This window comes from Siniperca chuatsi, linkage group LG11 (assembly GCF_020085105.1).
Source record: "Siniperca chuatsi isolate FFG_IHB_CAS linkage group LG11, ASM2008510v1, whole genome shotgun sequence".
Lineage (NCBI taxonomy): Eukaryota > Metazoa > Chordata > Actinopteri > Centrarchiformes > Sinipercidae > Siniperca > Siniperca chuatsi.
In genome coordinates, this window is record NC_058052.1 from 10,511,808 (window position 1) to 10,529,625 (window position 17,818).

General features: G+C 42.7%; 1 long non-coding RNA gene across 2 annotated transcripts in view; it reads right to left on the reverse strand.

The window, feature by feature from the left end:
- The window catches only part of LOC122883993, a 91,612-nt gene that overhangs the window by 58,737 nt on the left and 15,057 nt on the right, over positions 1–17,818 (reverse strand). For both annotated transcript variants that reach the window (XR_006379771.1, XR_006379772.1), the window contains exon 4: positions 6,790–6,884. This is a non-coding gene — a long non-coding RNA (uncharacterized LOC122883993). The remainder of the gene's footprint in view (positions 1–6,789; positions 6,885–17,818) is intronic.

Sequence of the window (17,818 nt, forward strand, 5' to 3'; positions counted from 1 at the left end):
CGCATGTGGAATGCTGACCACAGGTTGGAAGAATCGACTATTCAGTGCGCGTCTCTTCCATGTGCCCTATCAGGTCGGTGAGGAATCTGCCAAGTAAAAACTGTTGCCAACGTCTTCTGAGGTGCTTGGAATACTGACAAGGAAAATCAGGTCTGGAGGATGAGAGCTGACCTTGATCACAGCAACTGTCATACTCTGCTGAGACTGCATGCTAGTTATAAGAAGCATGAGGCACCATGAATTTGCCACAGTTTTTTTAAGTACTCATGAGTATGTTTTTAAAGGAGCATTTTTCTCCCTTTAACTGTAAAGGGGGAAAAATATAATGAAAAATAAAAACATCTTTGAGGAAATGAATTGACATTACATTCATCATACGGCTTTCTTCTATACTGATCTCTCTGCAAAAGTTGTTTCTCTGTGCAACCACTCCTGCTTTTTTTGCACTGCATTTCAAAAAAATCAATACAAATTATATTTCTAGTATGTCAGCAGATATGCTATAAATGTTCTTTCATGCCACTCAATTGATGAGGAATTGCAAGTGCTGCGATGTTCTACTACTGTACGTCTCTGCTCCTATTTCCTGCCAAGCTTCACATCCAGTTCAGTCTTCCATTGCCAGATCTATCCTCATACAACATTTGTATCCCTGAGGGAAATGTTATTGTGCTATTTTATACATTATATAAAATATGAATTTAAAATTTGCCTGCCTTATGGTTGGTATTAGAGGGCCTTCACATATATGGTTGTATGCGTACATAAAATTTGTTTGCCATTATACATCAGACATTTTGGTATGGTATATAAATTCCAACAATTATTTTGTGACATTGATTAAAAAGCACTTTGAGTGTTGAGCAGGAAACCTGACCAAAACAATCTTTATGACATTTCCCAGAAAAACTGCACTTCACTGGCAGACATGGTAAATCTCTCTCCTATCCACTCTGCAATGGCAATGAGTCCAAGTAAAGGCTAAAACTTAATGGTGTTTTAATTTCTGATTGACTGTCACTTTGATTGGCCTTAAGTGCTACCCAGTCTCCTTTCAGTGGTGATTACTTTGGGAACTTGTTCGACTGGTTAATTGGTTCTATTAGTAGACTTTTTCTTAAAAGGGCTTCCTGTTTCTCCCAAGGGCAGCAGGTGTCGAATGAACAACACTGCAGCCTGCTATGAGGGCTGCTCCAAATTACACTCATTAAGGCAATTCAAATATAAGGACACTTACATAATTATGTGTTATTAAAGAACTCAAACAAGTTTGAGATTGGTTTAAAAAGACCAAGTCAAACTCAACTCATGCCACTATAGAGTTTTAATTGTACTCTCAAGATGGGAAAAGAGCATTTTTGCTTTTTATCAATCAATGCACTTTAAAATGTCGCGGTATCTTCTGTTTCTGTTCAGAGAGAGACCACATGATATCCTTGCTCAGTCCTTTTTGTGAAGAAGAGCAAAGTCCCTGCTGAAAATTCTTGAAATCTTCTTCTTCAATAACCACCCTCTGCCCTCATAGCCAAAGTGTCTTTTTGCTTGTCACAAGTATGCAAAGCATTGTCTTTCAGTCTTCATTGACAATTTAGTTCCAAAGTCAATATCAGCCACTCATTCACTTAGTCACAAGAACAGAACAGCTCTAGTGGGTAAAAGAAAAAAGCAAGGACACAATGTTCTTTAAAAGTTTTGCCTTTCGAGGCAGCTGAACAGTTCTTGTCATTTCTAAAAAAGCTTTTCTCTTTCCTAACAATCTTGGGAAAAAACTGAAAATACTGGTACTTTCTACAAAAGAAATGTCAGTTTCATGGCACTTGACAACCGCAGAAATAGCAACAACAGACCGACAGATTAGTGGTGCCAAGTGAGAAAGTGTACTAACTCACATAGCTGCTTATACTCAGACAGACTGTTTTTCTATTGATCAGTTTGAGGACCTTAACCAGTTCACCAATGGGGACTGACAAGGTAGAGGACATTGTATCAGACCCTGAAGGACACTTGACTCTAGCCTTAATGTATCTCATTAGTGTACTATTTTGGACAATAAATGTACTGTTTGTGACGCCTCCAGGCGGCCTGTTTGTCCTTAGAGGACTTTCTCCTCACATTGTTTTAAAAGTACAACACACTGAAAACGTTTTGTTCGGATGGATGAACTGTGGCCTATTATATTCCATACATATTCCATACATAAGCCATACAGACTAATGACCACATTGACAAAATCAAAGCCTGTCTTTATTTTTTATTTTTATTTTTTTTTTTTTTTTTTACAGTTGGCTTCTGGTTTTGAGGAAAGCCTAATGGATCTAAACCTTTAAGATCGCTTTTGTCTGAGAAATTAGAACAAATTTTGGACATAATGAGTAAAACAGCAGATGTGTAAAGCTCAATTATGCAGTTGTAGTGACTGAGTACAAAGAGAGTGCACATTGTTTCCTCTGCAGGTAGAGCAAATGTTTTTTAAATGCCTCGCACACCAGAGCGAGAACCATCGCTCTGGTGTGCACCTCAAGGGTGTGCAGTAAGTATTAAGGACTTGAGAACCAGTGACACATATGGTCCACTGCTAAAAAGAAAATCAAACTGCATTGTCAACCAAAAGTAGCTTGTGTTTGTCTATACTATGGTTTCACTATGAATGCCAAATAGGTGAAACAACTCAAGTGCCATTTGGTAATGGATTTTATGAGCAGCAAAACATAACACATTTTCCAGCAGGAATTGAGGTGTCCGCAGAAGTTCTTTAGAGCTCTCTAATGAATAAATGGCCAGGCAAATGGTGCCTGACTTAGAAACATGCTACTACCCAGTTTCAGAGTTAAATGCCCAAAGTGAGATTAATCACTGCTGCTGAGGGGGATGATATTCTTTGTTTCTGTTAATTTATGGTCTCTTTACAACCGAGACCCTGAACCAACATCACGCCTCTCACATACTGTACGCCACTAATCATCAACAGCTCCTTAGGCACCTCTTTAGCAAATGTTCACGGCAACAAGAGTTGAACATAAACAAGATATCAGGGCTAATACAATGTTGCTTCTGTGAAAGTAAAGGTGCTTGAAGCTGTTATTCTGACTTCCTTCTTTCTCTTTATCTACAGTATTGTTTCTTTCACCCATTTTGGACTTATATAACACCAGGTAGGAGCTAGTCAATGTTGAAACAAGAGAGAAAGACGGGGCCAGCATAGTATGACAGAAAAAGAGTTGTGTATATGGAACCAGCTTGGCATGGGGAGAGACAGCTTATAGTCAGGAGGCCCAGCAGAGGATCAAAGTGAACAGTGACTCCTCTTTGCCAGATCTGATCTGGGAACAGGATAGCCAAGCACAGCTCTCCCTGCAGTCTGAACATGACTCATGGTATAGTGAATATTTCATGGCAGGCGTCACAGAGCTGACAGTAGATCTGGCCACAGGGCAGCTCTGATAGACAGAAGAAAGTGTGTTTGGAGGGGTGTTGGGAAGGTATTCATAGGGTATATGAACACACATGTGCACACCATATAAAGTGTAGTGGACACATTCAACTTTCTAACATTGTACACACAATCTCAGACAAGTTAGTTTCTTTCTTGGCTGCATAAGGCAGCTGGGACGTCGAGCAGTGACTTACCCAATATATAAAACTTCCCCTGTAGGCCTATTAAAGAGCTTCTCTAGAAAACATTCCTCCTCTTGAAGGCAGACCATACAGTACATTTTAAACATTGTATAACAAAGATATGCCATATTTATCTGGTTAATAAGGTGCTTGGTTATGTACTATTTCATTGTCACCCACACGTTTTCATTTTTGTTTAACACAGAGATTACATAACTGCACTGCATTAAGCCAAACCATTAAATGTATTGTTGGTCTTCCAATAGTTTTAGAGGGCAGCATTCAGCATCAACTGCTCTGTGACAGACTCTCCGGAGAGGCCAAATCATGTAGTCTTATTATAGAGGAGACAAATCAAGTGTGCCAAAACCCTCCCCTCCAGCCCTACTTTCTCAAGGTTATTTTCAAAGATAGCTCATGTCTTGGTACAGTATGTGGGTTGGGCTTTAAGTAAGCCCTGCCACTAGAGACATGGTGTAACCCTATGCAGTAGAAGTGAGGGGGCTTCAGAGGCCACAGAGACAGGGGTGTAACTAATTTAAACCCCTGGGAGTCCTGGATGGGCCCTGCCTTTTGTCCTAGCAGAATAAAGTCAGGCCACTTTAGTTCTGGGTGCGTTGTGCTTCACACAGAGCAAAGGCACTGTTGACTTGTGTGTTAGCATTATAGCACTAAAAGGTAATGAGATTTAGGCTTTCTGCATCATAAAGTATGACTGCCTTGAGAAACCCTAGAGACAATGGTGCCCGTTTTCTGCCTAGGAGCACAAAACAGACTTACATCATATCAGAATCACCACATTCCATAGTGAAATATGATTATGGACTCCAGAGAGGCATGTTCCTTCTGTCAGTGACATTGTAGACGCCCCACAGTATATCTCTCAACAGCGCCCTTACTAGCTCCACTTCCTCTTGCGGGAAGGAGTACCACTTACAGCTTGGTGAATTCAAAGAGATGAATCTCTGCAAACACCCTTCCCACTCTGATAAGGATGTTCTTATTTACTCAATTCAGGAGCGTGCATCAGCAATATCTCTTAATAAAAACAGTCACATTCTCTGTTTCCAAACGTTTTGCACTGCGGACATGAAAGCAGGCAGACTGCTGCAGCATTGTACAGTACCCCTTTTGGTGGGAAGCCAGGCATTACTAATATTGATTTGTTTTATTTTATAGTTCAGAATAATGAGCTACCTTCAGTCAAGACCTGTCACCATGCATTACTGTCTGACCACATCAAATGAAAGCTAAGCTGCCTTTCAGGCACTTTTAAATGCATCGGCTAAATGACTATATGCAGACAGGCTAGAAAACAGGCACACTGTGCAAACGGCTTGCATTCGTTCATGTCTGCTTCTTCATCTCGTGATAAAGATCTAATGTTTATTCAGGTCTATTCGTTCCATATGTACATGTAAAAGATCTATTTTGAGAGGAAAACAGAGATAAAGGGTAGCACCTGAGGGTAAGATGTATACGGATGTCCTGTTGCAAACATCAAAGAACAACTTTAGCTGTGGGACTGAGCATGACTGCAATTCCTGGAACATCTTTCCTCTGAACACATAGTATTGCACTGCAGTGGCAACAAAATGTTGAATTTTGAATTTATTAACTCTTTAAACAAGTTATCATCTGGTTCCCTCATTCATTTTTTAAACGTAATCTTTCTCTTCAGTGAGTGGACATAATTTTCCTTTCTTTTCTCAAGAAACGACTTCATCAAGGACTTGAATGATGAACTTGAAATAGTTTATGGATTAGCATGTCATCAAAGCAAGCAATGCCAGCTTGCCAAATCTGACTTATTAAGAGCATGACTTGGTGCACAACAGCTTACTTTTCGCAGGTATGTTTATGAGAAGGAACTTCTCCTAAAAAGGTGTGAATACATTAAAACAGATTGTTCCAAAATGTGGAGGCAATAAGCATCTTGAGTGCATCTGTTAAATAAATCTTACATAAAGAACAAAACCAGACTATACAGCATCAAGATTACAGAAGGGCAGTCATTCACATCGGCCAATCTTGCCTAAGGCTGAGATCAGGAAAAATCCAGATGGCAAGTCTTTTTCTCTCTCTTTCTCTCTACTTCTCCCTGTGGCTGCTGTTCAAATCTTATTGTGTCTGTTTTGCTTAATAATAATGCCACATGAACAATTATAATGCTAGTGTGAGCTGAAATTTCTGAGCTGTCAGAAAAGAAACTGGTGCAAAGACAAACATTTAAAAAAAAACAAACTGAAACACATAATGCAACTACCCACTAAATGGCTGCTTCTCATACTTTCACTGTCACTGTATTCTCTCTATGTTTGTATCTGCATGTGCGTGTGCCATGCTCATGTCCAATTTGGACAGATCACCATCACTCTTATGGAGTATGTTGTTCTCATTGCATCACACACATTACTTCCATGATCTTCCATGTATCATTATATGTATATTTCAGTGTCACACACTATGTTAAAACAACATGATACATATGGATCATATTTATTTTTGCTCCAAAACTGACTGAATTGTACAAGAAGTGACAATGAAAGGACACATGCTTGAGATGCAGTGTGTCTAATGGGCAGCTCTATGGTTGATACCGGTGTGTGTAGTAAACTGGTGCTAGGCCTCACAGCAGATGTGCTGGTCTCTTCACGTGTATGCACTAAGCAGGAGTAAGGAATCATCATCCAGGCAGGTAATTGGCTGCTGTTTACACTGCCGTTGGCATACCCCTCCTCCCCTGCTTGACACATCTGCAGTGTTCATTAGTGCTGAAGAGCTCTGTATTACACTGCGTTATCAAATCTGGCCTCTCAGGCTGTTCACTTTGCAAGTTCCAATTTGAGTCATCAGATCAGTGCTCCATGCTCCCATTCATGTTGGGAAAATCAAAAGTTTGAGTGGAAATGCAATTGTAATGTAAATGCATAAAGATTTAAGTTGTGCAAATCAACGCTTCCTGAATGCTAGATTTGTATTGGACCTATTTAGAAATAGGTTCACTGCAGGGCTCATGTTCTTGTGTTTTGTTTTTTTTAAATATGTTAATGTTGGTTGAAATCCACACAGGAACCAGAAGATTGAAGAAGCACAAGAACAAAAATGGAAAATCGGTTTACATAGGGAGACCATGGAAGGACGGGAAAAGGCTGTTTGTAGAGGGAGGCTTACCTCAGGTGCTCAAACGCCAGATGGAGTAACAGCTGAATCAAATCCAGGGAAATAGTCTCGTCATCAGCTCCAGCCTCAAAATCTTTATGAAAACCCTACCAAAGTGAAATAGACAAAGTGAGGGAGAAGGGTAGATGTAAACGCTAACAATAGCTTGTGAAAGGACAAATTAAAATTCAAAGTGGTTTCACGGAAGAGTGATTTGACTCTGAAATCCGAGGCTTAATAGATTAAATCACAGAATTATGTGCATGCCAACCTTTCTATTAATTACTGATTTCAGAACATATTAATTATACAACTGCAGTCTATGCGTGTGCAGTAATTCGAGGAGAAAGGGATGAGTGCTCTTTATTATCTTCATTATAGAAGTTAGAATATTATTCAGCAAATGCATCCTTTAATGATTTACAGTATGTACATCATATCATTAGGGGAATATGTCACACCACATTCCCTCTTGCCTCTTTTGAGAATGCAGATGACACTTCTTTAGCCACAGAGGCGGCAGTAATTTGCTTATGAAGAGAGTGAGAGAGTTTTGTATTAATCATATTACATTTGTACACTAAGCAACTTCACTGTTTGCAGTTGTGTGTATGAGAGTCTGAGTCATCATATTGCTACAGTATTTAGTTCTATTTGTAATAAGATATCATTCGATTTCTTGACATACTTACTGCAGTTTCTGAGCCTCCCGTTCTCAGGCTGCTCACTGATTATTATTACCACAAAGGTGATGCAAAAGGTATGTAATGCAGACAGGTACTAAATATATTATGCCTCATATACAATTACATATGGCTAAAAAGTAGGACACAAGATGGAAATAAAATGATATGAGATGCAAAACAGATTTGTAACTATAAACTTATTACTTAATAAGGCATGATAGTTAATCTTAATACAACTTGATGCATATCTGCATGGTTGAAATTCTTTAACTGATTTTTTGGCTAAACTGGTGCACTGTGTCATATTTTAAATTATTATTACATTGCATGTGGTTACACTCCATATATTATGACGTATTATATACACACACACACACACACACACAATATAGTACATATTATATTACAAACTGACCACTCAAATTTTAAAAAGGTACACTATGCAGTTTTAATTAGAAACAAAACGGTTTCATTGGAAACAAACAAGATTTTGACAAGTACTTTCACAGTACACATTTTAAATCAGTGGACTCAGATGCCCACCAAGGACAGGCAACACTGGCTTCAAAGTGCCTAATTATGTACTGTACAATGGTTACTTGGCCCAGAACATGCTATATCGTCCCTGTCTCTTCCTACCTCTCTCCAATTTAAGCAAAATTATATGCAACAGGCCACTGGGAAATCATTTCACTTGTGGCTGTGGGAACAAAACAATGGACTGTAATAACACATGACCTGCAAGGTATGCACAGACAGAGAGAGAGAGAGAGAGAGAGACAGACAGAGAGAGAGACACTGTCATTTTGAAGGTACCATGTGGAGTTGTAATTATAAAACAGCCATGGTTTTGTTCACATTTAATGTTTCACAAAAATGCATTGCGTGCATCTTGAAGGTCTAACAAACATGTTGAATGCAATTACTACCTTTACTTTTTGAATGCTCTAAACCCTGCACTGTTTACATTGGCTTGCAGTCTTCTTCTCTTTTATTGGCGTATTGCTACTTTTAGAGCACATTACTGCCACCAACTGTTAACATCCTCTGCAGCTGCATCACGTCGTCCCGATATCTTTTGAAAGAATGGTGTTCATCCCTTTAATAGAGTTCAAGAAACTTGTAGCATCTATGCCATGGAGCACATTTTGGCAGCTCATGGTGGCACCTTACTACTAAGACATTTTATGTTGTACTAATTTTTCACCCATCTGTATCTGTATCCACTGTTTCCCATTTGAACGCCTTTAGAAGATGTTTTAGGGTCCAAAAGATATCTTAGCCAATTTGTTGCTTGTTCCGGCGCTACAAGAACAGTTTACCTGCACATTTAAAGTCACATTCCTGCTCAAATGTTGTTCATTAGTGCGACCTGACCAGCAAAACAGCATCTCTTAATGCCAGAATATTACAGATGTCTGCATTCATTAAAATACAGACATTTGTAATACAAATTAGGTATAACTAGTGTAGATTAAAATTTAACCATACATGCTACAGCCATAATGACGTGCATCTGTGTATTTTTACCACATCAGTAGATTTCTGGAGCCACATTTGATGCCATGCTGTAGACCTAACAACGTATACCATACCAAGTGTGTGTGGGATAGTTGGAAAGGAGACATTTAATACTGTCCCTGAAAGTCTGTCCCAGTCTGGCCCCATCACTGCCATGTCAGGGCCTGGACAGCCCCATTCAAGGACCTCTCACTCGTTCTATTGCCTTCCTGATTGCCATGGGAGATTAGCTGACCTCAGGACCTGAGAGGAGCCAGTATTACTCACCTTGACCATGCTCTCTCTGCTCTGCAGGTTTCCAATCAGAACTGGCGCCAAGCTCCCATTCCCCAGCAACCACACTTTGAGGTCATGGTTCTCTGAAATATCTGCTTGTGACAAATAGCTGTTGGAGGGTTGGCCCAGAGAAACAAGATGAGAGGGTCTGTGTAATGCAGAGTGGGAAAAAAGGTACAGTGTGTGAACAGGACAGGCCTACATAGTGGAGAGCCCCCAGGCAGGGGAACAATCCTCCAGGCAGCCCTAGTGCAAAGCACTAGGAGAGGAGACATAATTGTGGAATATCACACTGAGCGGTGCTCACAGAGAGAGTCAAAGTAAAAAGTAAAACACAGGATGCTACTTAAGTTGTGCTTTTTTTCAGTTGCTATAATCAAATATTAATTTTATTTTAGGGGATTTAGGCACTGAAAGTTTTTATTCTAAGCAAACAGTAAACGCTGAATATCTTTTCTACAGTCCAACCTCCGGACTCTTTGATCATGCAGGCATTGCATGCTCACTCTTGAGACTTTCTGATATAGTCCTTTCTGATTACCATCTTAACATATGTCTTACCTTTAGTTCACCTCAAAACTTTCAGAAAACACACTTACGGAAGGAAACAGAGAGAAAGGCAGAGACGGGGAGAAGGAGAATTAGAGATGGTGAGTCCAAAGATATTTTAAACATGAGGGGGTTTGTTGCCTGTGTTTTGCTCCAAGCAATAATTAAATTCTTAATTAGCGAGCCCTCTGGAAGAAATACATGAAGATGGAATTCAATTTAGAGCCTTAAATCATTTGGCCAACTGTAAAGGAGAAGAGAGGGGAAGAGGCAGTGTAGAAGTAGGGAGGCAAACCCAGCGGCAACAATGTTTTAACTAAGTCGGAGGGGATCGGAGGGGGTCCGGAGGAGGGATTCACGGATCAGGTGGGAGACCCTGGGGTGGATGGCCCGGGGCTGGACAGGTGCGGAGCTGATCTCCCGAGGTCCGTGATGGAGACTGACACCATCGGAAGGCCAGACAGAAGACCGGCGGCGAACACTGAGAGTCACAGGAGATCGGCGGCGAACACTGATCCCTTCGGGAGGCTGGAATCCTTCTGGAGGCCGGCGGCGAAGACCGAGAGTCTCTGGAGGCTGATGGCGAGAACTGACCCTTTCTGGAGGCCTGCCCATCCACTCAGGGAACAATGGACTTACAGCGAGGCCGGGGACTGCCAACTCGACGTCAGGACGGGGAGCCGGCGACTGGACACCAGGGCGTGCAGCCGGCGACTGCAGGACATCAAGGCAGGGTGGAGAGGCGGCAGGGCCAGGAGCGGGCGACGAGGCGGCTGGACCTGGAACCGGCGGGACATCAAGGAAGGGTGGTGAGGCGGCAGGATCTGGAGCTGGTGGGACATCAAGGCATGGCGCCGAGGCGGCTGGGCCTCGGGACAGGGAGCCGGCGGCTGGGCCTCGGGACAGGGAGCCGGCGGCTGGGCCTCGGGACAGGGAGCCGGCGGGACATCAAGGCATGGCGCCGAAGCAGCAGGGCCAGGAGCCGGCGCCGAGGCGGCTGGGCCTCGGGACAGGGAGCCGGCGGCTGGGCCTCGGGACAGGGAGCCGGCGGGACATCAAGGCATGGCGCCGAAGCAGCAGGGCCAGGAGCCGGCGCCGAGGCGGCTGGGCCTCGGGACAGGGAGCCGGCGGGACATCAAGGCATGGCGCCGAAGCAGCAGGGCCAGGAGCCGGCGGCGAGGCAGCTGGACATGGAGCCGGCGACGGCGGGACGTCAAGACAGGGCGCCGAGGCGTCTGGGCCTGGAGCCGGCGACTGGGACTCAGGACGTGGAGCCGGCGACGGCTGGACATCAAGGCACGGCGCCGAAGTGGTAGGGCCAGGAGCCGGCGCCGAAGCGGCAGGGCCTTGGGACAGGGAGCCGGCGGCTGGACATGGAGCCGGCGGGACATCAAGGCATGGCGCCGAAGCGGCAGGGTCAGGAGCCGGCGGCGAGGCGGCTGGACATGGAGCCAGCAAGAGATTAGACTGCGATCCAGTAGGGAGTACGGGAGCGGGGAGCAGTTGCCACCAGGCAGGGGTTGCTGTCTGCTGTGTTCCAGTATGGCGTGATGGTGGTGCCTGAGGCTGCAGCGGTCCGGCAAAGGCGGCGAGGACAGGTTGCGGCTGCGATCCAGCAGAGACCGGGAGTGATGGCTGCTGCCATCCACCAGAGACCGGGAGTGATGGCTGCTGCCATCCAGCAGAGACCGGGAGTGATGGCTGCTGCCATCCAGCAGAGACCAGGAGTTCCCGAGTCGAACAGGGCCAGTAGCTGAAGTGATCCGTGTGGGTAGTGGAGAATGACCGGGATCTGTAGGCGAGGTTGTGCCGGCTGTTGAGAGCTGGGTGGTGAGTCGGTAGACCTGCTGGGTTAGCTGTGTGATTTGGGAAACCATGGCTTGTTTGCGGTCTGTCAGAGTCCGGACTAATTGATCATGCTGGCCTAGCAGAATCTCTCGGTTAGCTAGCGCTAAGTGATAGGGTGCTACCTCCAGGTTATTGCCTGCTGGGTCCATGTTTGGTTGGATCATTCTGTCGTAAGGGGTGCTGTATAGTGGTAAGTGGACCCAAAAGCAGATGACAAGGAAGCAGTCTCAGGGTGAAGTAGCCTGGAACGTCCGTGTTTATTGTGGGGTGGTATGCAGGTATGTACAGGCAGACAAAAGGCAGATAAGTTACCGGCTAGCAGAGGTGAAAGCAGGGGAGTGAGTCCAAGGTGGAAAAACAGTACACAAGGGAGCAGGGAAAATCCAAAAATCCAAAATAGGTCCACGGGAGAACGAAGAATCCAACACAACTTACAGAGACAATGCTCGGCAGGAACAACACCATGTGTACAACAATAATCCAACACTGAACAAAGAAAAGACCCAGACTAAATACCCTAGGGGAGGTGAGACAACGAGACGCAGGTGCAAACTATCAAGGGAGGACCAACAATCAAAACTGGAGGGAAAACACAGACAGGAAGTAAAAACACAAGATACACAAGGGAAGGAACCAGGAAGTGATAACACCTAAACTACCACACTCAGTGAACCACTATTGCCCATATTGCCTCCTCTCACACCAGCCCGAAGAGGGAAAGACAGACTGAGGGGATGTCATTACTTGATATCTTGGTTTTATGCCCTCGCCCCATCTATTGTACGAACTGAGGATATGACTGTCATTACATTGCTTAATGGATTGACTACTTGGTGTGCACCAGCCCTGTCCTGGTGTACTTGGGTACGAACTTCACAGATAGAAGACATGGTTAAGCTAGCTTAATCAGAAAACTTTAGGTAAAAAAAGTAGAAGCCTGAAAAAGTGCTGCACTTAAAATTCATTCATCACATCTAGCCTGTCATACACATTTTATAATCCAGATCACCTTTCTCCTTAATCCTCAGAGTTAACCATGCCAGGCTGGACTAGGAAACCATCAAGCTCTACCCACAAGCTGGCCTGATAACTTTAACTCATCAAAGTGGGAAATAGAGAATCCATTTTTTAATATGTCTGCTATGGCCTCTCCCTGTGCCTCTCTGGCCTACCCCAGAACAGCTGTGACATAGCTGTGAGGCTCCGAGGAGGAGTGTGGATTTGCTGCAGCCCTTTGATGTGTCAGCAGTGCGTTGGCGGCACACCTCTGTGCAATATTGAAATGTGATGCAATGACGATAGGTGAGGGTGAAGAACTGCCAGGGGCTAATTGAATATGCTCTGCCCTGCACGGTATTCCTTGGCTCTAGGTCCTCAATTCACCCCTTGAAATTGCAGATGTGTCGTGTGTTTGTGTGTGTATAGTTAGGTGTGTGTGTGTGTGTGTGTGTGTGTGTGTGTGTGTGTGTGTGTGTGTGCTTTTGTGTAGACACGTGTGACTGCACTACAAATAAGTGTATGTTTGCACGTGTGCCAGTCTAAGTATGTGGGAGTGCAACTGCAATGAGCAAAACAATAACTGTTCTTTTGACCTGTATTTCCTCTACAATTAAACTGATACATTTATTTTGAAAAATCCTCACTCCAGGCAGAGTGCCTGACGCCATGAACTGATGGTGAGCTAGAGGGCCAACTCCCAGGTGATCCAGCGACCACGGAGGCAAGATGACAAATTTACTCATGGTCCGACCTTCGCGGGCACTGCAGAGCTCTGCTGATCTGGAAGTAAGCATCCTGGGAGAACAGAGGCCTCATGGCCGGTGGAGTGGAGCTGAGAGTGAGGGGGGATGATTGTGCAGTCAGATCAGCTCTGCGGAGGCGAGGGTTTAGATGCTTTAACATGTACGCAGCACATGTAATCCCCAAGCCCCAGGGTAGAACTGTTTGCCAGTATAAGATTCTCAGCAGCACTGCCTTTCTGATGAGGACTGAGAAATTTGTTTTTATCATACATATATTCGCTTATTTAATTCTTCATATTCTAGGATGCACCGGTCTTCTTCTTACTCTCCACAAAGTCCAACAGACTCAGGGTTCTGATGTTCATCTTTTATCTATATCCTAAAATGCGACTGGAGGCACAGTTTGTCTGCTTGCATCTCAACCTATGAGGGGGTTGCTTTGATTCATCAAACAAAATCAGTAGATTTAATGAGTGTGTGCGTGGATATCCTGCTGTGTGGAGATTTGCATGATAACCCTATCATCTAATCAAATTATTAGACATACTATTCAAAATATCAGGGCTATAAGATTACCCATTTTTCATTTCCTCGACAAAACTGGAAACTCTGATCTCCAGAACAAGAAGATGAGGGCATTGTGCTTATTGAAGTTTAGTGCGTTCTGTGTTCTCCACCTCCTGTTTCTCCTGTCTCTATCCTTCCCTTGGTTCACACCTCCCAGAGGGAGGGTGAGGAAACTACGCATCAGCACTGCCGCATTGTGCAGGAAAAAAGCAGGAGGAAAAAGGCTCTTTGCAAAATATTGCTGGCTTATAAGACATAAGCATGGTTTAAGCAAGAGTTAAGTCATTATTTTGTGCAGAATCTGTGACAAAAAAAGACAAATCTGTTACTTAGCGCCTTTGTTAAACTTGGTGTTAAGAAATTTCAGCATTAGGATGAAGTTATAGCATGGATGCCCATATCACAAATAACAGTCACAACTTTGATGTTGAGTTAAATGCAATTCAATTAATGTTACATTCTATACATAGGCAAAAAAATAAATCACAATAAATTTCAGTTCTTGAAATGAAGCGTGTTAGAAGACCTGTATTAGTGTACTTGTAAAAATCTGTACTTGTACTCCCACTGTTAAGACAAGAATATTCTTTAAATTGAGCCAATCGGCCCTCCAGGCTGCATTTTCTTTTTCATTCATTTTATTCTTGTTGAGTAAAACTAAGTGAGAATTTGAGATGCCTAACAGCAACTAGCGCTGCTTGAAATCCGGGGAATTTAACCTTCGTGAGTATGATTAATCATTGTGTGCAGTTGCTAATTTCCTTTTCAAAGTAGCATTCCTTCTACGCCTGTAATCATATCAATCCTCATTTCATATCCTTGAATAAATTTTTCCTTTTTCTGACTAAGCAGCCACTTCATGACATACTGTGAGCATGTGAGCAACAGTTGATGTAACTCATAATTTATGCAATCAGATACATGCATGAGCTACTAAGATCATCTTGATCTTCTAAGAGGTCTTCAGAGGAAATCAATTTCATGAGAATGTGAAAAAAGTGAACGCTGACTCTAATCTGATCAGATGGAATACACATGGGTTAATGTTGGCTTATTATCATAACTACAGCATCCATAAGTCACCCTGCCATTTTGAAGACACACACACATTGATATGCATAAACAAACGAAGAGTAAAATTAAATCAAACTATTAGATTAAAGGCAAGGCAAAGTGTAGGATTTTACGCATTAGTGAAGAGTCTTAAAGGCACACGTGTGACGTGTGTGCTCATTCAGCTCAAAGGAGATGAGGGGAGCTGTTTTGCCAATGGAAAATTACACTTTATAATGTCTTACAAGTGGCTATCTGAGCAAGAATAAATGAAATTTGAATCCTTCTCAAGCATCTCTGTGTCATGCTGCCACAGCAGCAAAAGCCATGGTTCAGGGCAATAATTGTTTCTCTGCTATTGAGTAAGTGATTCTCATTTCAACAATAACAGAAGCTCTCATTTTATATAATTTATGTGTTTCGTGTGAAGTTCCTGTCAGTCAGAAGACTGCCTTGAGACAAGCTTATTCATTTCATCACCTGTCTACTACATGTCTCTGAGCGTTTGCCTTGTGTGCCGCTAGCTTGACATGCTGCCGAGAGTCCATGATATCTCCCTCTATTAGGAACCGACTTTAAAATGGGGAGCAACTCCATGCCAACACGCAGAGCAGATTGATGGGCGCTGTGCTACTTTTAAATACAATTTTCTGCTGGTTTGAGGGGGTTAATTATATCTAGGTCACTGTTTTTTGATGAGATCTAAGGATGTGTACCAACCAACACAAGCGAAAAAAAAGCTGCATATAAGCAAGAAGACACAAAAAAACAACACAAACACAAAAACATTTGCATGAATGCGTGCATGCGCAGAAAACACACACATGCACACACACACACACACACACGCGCACAAACACAAACACAGCATAGTGAATCCACAAATACTATATTCAGAAGCCTCCAGAGCAACTAAGCCACTGGATGGATGCCTGGAAACTGGGTCATCTCAAGCCTTAAATGCAGTCATTTTTTTAAAATTCCAAATAATTCTTTTAATCTTCAACATCTTGCATTTGCTTTTGCATTTGCATTAGATGCTGGAGAATATGTTGAGCAGTGTACCAAGCAAAGACTGTCCCAGATTACAGTCTAACAGCATCCTACTGTGTGACAGAACATTCTAACCAAGCAAAAATCAGATCAAAGTGTTACCAGTAAAAGGTGCAGCGAGATCACAATGTACAGTACATCCAGTGGAAAATAAAAAGCATCTATTGATAGGCATAAGTCTACTTAATTACTTTTTGCTATCTAAATATGTCTTACCACTCCTAAACACCTCAAACAAATCTTTCCACATGGGTACTTTCTCTTAAAAAGAGGCAAACAGAGCAATCAGAAGTGACATTAGTGGTAAAACCCCTCCTGGAGTGGCCTTCAACAATCTCACCCCCTCCATGGTCAGCTAATTAGGTCATTCTCAGTGGGGGTTGTTAAAATAACCCCTTGATACTGTCATATACTGTAGGCTTAATATTTAATACAATCAGCATTCATTCTGTACTGAACCTGTACATCTAGATGTGAGACATATTCTCCCGCATTCATAAAAAGCATTCAGTTGTACTGAACTCTTCCCCGTGGCATGCTGCCTTTCTGAACAAACTGGATACATGTATGTACTGTATGGCCTCCGCTGTATGACTCACAGTGTCCTCTTTCAAATTCACATTCTGATTAATGAAAGTCACTGCCTTTATGCTCACTTGAATCAGTGAATCAGAAGAGTAATGAGTGCAAAGATCTGTCCTTTAGGGTAGCAAGACACACTATTCTGGACTGTACCTGATCAAAATAGAAGCCATCTATAAAACTTGTGCTGATAGGAAAGGCCTTCACCCATCAAATTGTGTCAGAGGACCATGCCAAAATACATTTATTTTAGTGTTGCTGATGGTGGTAAAGGAAAGCTTGTGCGTTAACTTTGAAACACACAAAAAGTATTGGATAAGGAAAGTAAATAAGTACTGTAGGTACTGTTATTTTATTCTTTTAACCAAGTAATTATCTGATGCTTCAAAAAAGAGGTCTCAGAAACACCACAAAATCTGTGGTGCAGTTGGTCACAAGTCCAAACATAATCAGAACCATTAGGAAATTAGGTAATTACTGTATCACTTTAAGCATAAGATGTTATGGATATACTGAGACAATAGACAGATAGCCAGGAGCTTCCTATGCTTGGAAAACTTAGAATACTAAAATTAGCCAAGAGCCAACCTGAAGTGCCTTATCAATATATAGTACAGGCTGAGTATGCCAAGGAGCACATTTACAAACTTTGTGAAAGTGCTTAACTGGCATGAACACTGGGGAAGGTTAATTGGGAGTGCAGACAAATCATTTTATTGCCTTTAACCACAGTTTGGTCCAAAGAAAACAAACTGTAAGCACAATTCAGCCATTAGAGAGGTACAGTCGTAGACTCATTCTACTCTCACAGGAACATCTTAGCATTTAACTTCAGAGCGACGGTGCCCGTTTCTCAAATGCTGATCGCCAACTTCATCAGTTGGAACATCATTATGCAGATACTGTTCTGAATTCCTATCTGCAATTTTCAGACGCACCCTGGAGTGTTGCATTATTAGGCTGCTGCTCTGATTTATTCTCACTGATGTTGTAGATCAATCTAAATGATGCCTTTCATTTCATGGGTTGTTTGGAATGATGCATGTTAGCGCTCTTTAATTGAGATGTTCAGCCCCTCCCTAGTGTCCCCTCCTGACATTTACTGGGGGTTCCGATGAAAAAGAGAATTTGCATATCAAACACTGGTTAAACCATTCTCCCGGG